The following is a 3,490-nucleotide window of genomic DNA, read 5'->3' as shown; positions in this document are numbered from 1 at the left end:
CCGTACATCATAATATATGGGATAAATAACAGGGACTTTTTGGTGCTAGTTTTCAAGTAACTGTTAGTTCATGGTGCATGCAAAGGACATGACCTCTATTTTTCGTAATGTTTCATCCTTAGGGGATTATTATTTCATCTATCATTGGTCTCACCTTCTTGGGTGATGCCTTCTATCTCAGAAGGTAAAAAGACACATGTCTAGACCCTTATCCACTTTTTTAGATGATACCTCTTTGCCTTGATTCAGCCCCTAGTAAAAGTAATAATCATATTCTGATATTAAATCTAATTTTGGTGCAGTTTCGTAGGATCACTTGTTATTGTTGTTGGGGTCTACGATTATATGGGGAATGTATTCATCTTTGCCATATGCCTTTGCGCAGGTGATTAGTTTACTCAAGTTGAGTTCTATAGTTACAGTGTCCTCTCTGCTTGTTTGTGCTATTAAACATTACATTAACAAATTTGATTTTTATTCGACTCTGCAGGTTTTAGTGGAAATTCCAAATGTGTTTTTTCAAGCAGGAGTATATGGTCTAATTGTTTACGCCATGATTGGATTTGAATGGACAGTGGTGAAGTTCTCTTGGTATTTGTTCTTCATGTTCTTCACGTTTCTCTACTTCACACTCTATGGTATGATGACTGTGGTCCTGACTCCCAATGCCGATATGGCTGCTATCATCGCTGCTGCATTCAATGGGATATGGGCTTTGGTTTTTTTTTAGTGTCCATTTTTATTTTGATGTTTAGGATAGTAAATTATCCGGAGTTTCTTTTAGTTTAATTGGTCTTTTGCTTCTTTCTCCATACCCTTGTATTTTTGTTTGGAGGTTAGGTTGGTTATGTATTTGGTTTTTATTTTCTCCTTTTATTTCCATATTTGTTTTTCTCGTGAAGAGTTGTTTCAAGAGCTAAACTTCTAAGGAAATCCTGTGTATATTCTTTTCTTCTTAATATATTTTATGAGGCGTTGACCTAATTTATCCAAAAAACAATATTGCAAAAACTGTATATTATTGTTAAATAAAGTGTTGGCATTTCTGTAAGTTTTATAAAATAAATGGGGGACCCACATGTTAGTGGGCCCCACATGTCAGTGGGCCCCGCATGTCAATGGCCCCACATGCGGGGGACCCATACGTCAGTGGGACCCACCTCTCCGTGTGTCAGAGCCACGTGTCAAGCCAGGTGTCCACCTACATGGTAGTCCACGTGACAATCCACATGTCATGTGGGCCCATTTTTTTTTGCAAAATCACGGTTTTTGGCAACATAATTTTTGGTGTTGCCCTAAATGAGGAAATGTCTCCTTTGAATCCTAAAGCAATATCGAAAATACTAACATCATAAATGTGTTGCCGTTAATGTTTTTCAATCTTTTGCAACATTTATTGGTCCTCTGACAACTTATTTGGAATATTGCAAAAAGCCGTTATTGGCATAATGTTGGATCGAAATTTATTTAGTACAAAAATATACCAGCTATGTCTCAAAATAATTTTCATTTTAACTTTTTAACACGTATTTTGACGTGTAAAAATAGATATTTCGTACATTATTTTTTAAAGAAAATCCTTGACTAAAAATATAAATTTTGAATTTTAAATATTTTGTACTACCTACCCTTGTTCTTCCTACTAATAATAAATAATTAACATTTTTGTTCAAAAAATATATGAAACATTTCTTAAAAACACACACTTAAAAAATAAATAAAAAAAATTCTCACTGTTTTGATAAAACCATATGGGTTACTCCTACTGGGCTAAAAATATTAAATTCTAAGGTACATAGAGCAGCACTAACCATTTGGACCGGCCTAAAAACCATAAACTCTAGATATATTTAGAGTTTTTATAAAATTTCAAAAGTCGTCTCATCCTATCAACCCTTGCACAAACACTACGCGACTCATCTCTCACCGCCACAACCATCACAAGCCACAAGCCGCCGCAGCAACAACGACAACAAATCTTAGTAAGAAGGTAATTTTTTGCAACAGTTCAATCAATTTCTAATCTATTAACTTTATTCTCTAATTAAATATTTGTATGTATATATTTATATAATTGCAGACGTTCAAGAGCAGGAATACCGAGCCCAAGCCTTCTATTGCTTGGTTTCTCAGGCCCATTTCATGTCGTGTAATGTTTTTCTAGACATACTCGATTAATATTTCTGGCGTTGTTATGGATAATGTAGTCCGGCATATGTTTTTGTTATTTTGATTTTTGGATTTTTGTGTTATTAGGATTTTGAATGTTGCTTTTTATTTTTTTTTCCTTTTCTTGGTTTTGGTGTTCCCCTTGTTTACTCAAACAGTTCTAGCTGGTATTGTGACTCTCATTTGATAATCATGCTTTTAGTTAAGTTTTTTGGTCGTATGGATATGTCCAACTTGTTTGCAATGATTAGGTATATAAAACAGGACTCGAAATTGTATTTTTGGGTCAAAATGGGGCTACTAGAATCTAGGCAAACTCATTGGATTTTGGAAATTTTCTATTTTCCGGTGATATTTTTTAAAAACCAGCGTTCATTAATTCGACTACAGGCAATTGAATTTAGGATCATTTTTTTTACAAAAAACGGTCCAATTTATTTACTGTGCGGGTTTTTTGATTTTTTTTTAAAAAAATTAATTTTTTTAGCAGAATTTTTAAAATATAAGTGAAAATCAAATTTGACCACCATTGGTCGTATTTAGCACTAAATTCAACGGACTACTAAATATCACTCCCATATGTACGACCAGACTCAAAACCGATTGTATTTAGCTAAATACAACCGTCATCGGTCGAATTTAGTTAAATACGATCGATTTTGGACTGGTCGTATTTAGCCCTTTTTGTTGTAGTGTGTGGAGAAGGCACAACTATATCCTTTATAATGTAGTAGCCAGCGCCACGTTTTGATATAGGGAGATACTGGACACCCCAACAATCCCCCTAGCATCTGCCGCCACTACCAAGTCCCCGTCTAGGAAATGGTTGCACAACATGTCTTTGGCATAAATCTCATCAATATGCGCTATAGTGGGAATCGAACCCGTGACCTGCTCTGATACCACTTTTTAGGACCCTAGCGCTTACCACTATGCCAAAAGAAGCTAATTATAGAGAATGCACAACTATAACCTTTATAGTGTAGCAGCCATCGTCACGTTTCGATATAGGGAGATGCGGGACACCCCAACAAAGTCGCTAGACTTTGTCTCAGTTGTTTTTCTTATGCGTGTATATGTTATTAACCAAGGTCAGGAAGTACAAGTTACTTATGTGAAAGCAATATTCAGGAATGCTGATGAGTAGAATTAAGGCCTGTTACCCTCATGTGACAGTCAAATTAGTGAACAGTTCTTTTTTCTATCTTGATTTTATTTTATAACAAAAATATTGTCAGTTTTTTTCTTTTAAACAGCCAAGTGCTTGATCTGACATCGTATAAGTAATGGATGTCAATTAAATTTAATAAAAGGTTATATA

General features: G+C 34.8%; 1 long non-coding RNA gene across 1 annotated transcript; it reads left to right on the top strand.

Moving 5' to 3' along the window:
* Positions 1-261: 261 nt before the first annotated feature.
* LOC141663696 (uncharacterized) lies at positions 262-667 on the top strand. Its single transcript, XR_012551602.1, has 2 exons — positions 262-385; positions 491-667. It is a non-coding gene; the product is annotated as an uncharacterized LOC141663696 (long non-coding RNA).
* Positions 668-3,490: the final 2,823 nt, after the last annotated feature.

This window comes from Apium graveolens, chromosome 6 (genome assembly GCF_009905375.1).
Source record: "Apium graveolens cultivar Ventura chromosome 6, ASM990537v1, whole genome shotgun sequence".
NCBI lineage: Eukaryota > Viridiplantae > Streptophyta > Magnoliopsida > Apiales > Apiaceae > Apium > Apium graveolens.
Note: the sequence above shows the minus strand (reverse complement) of the source record. Positions and strands in the feature narration are given on the sequence as shown.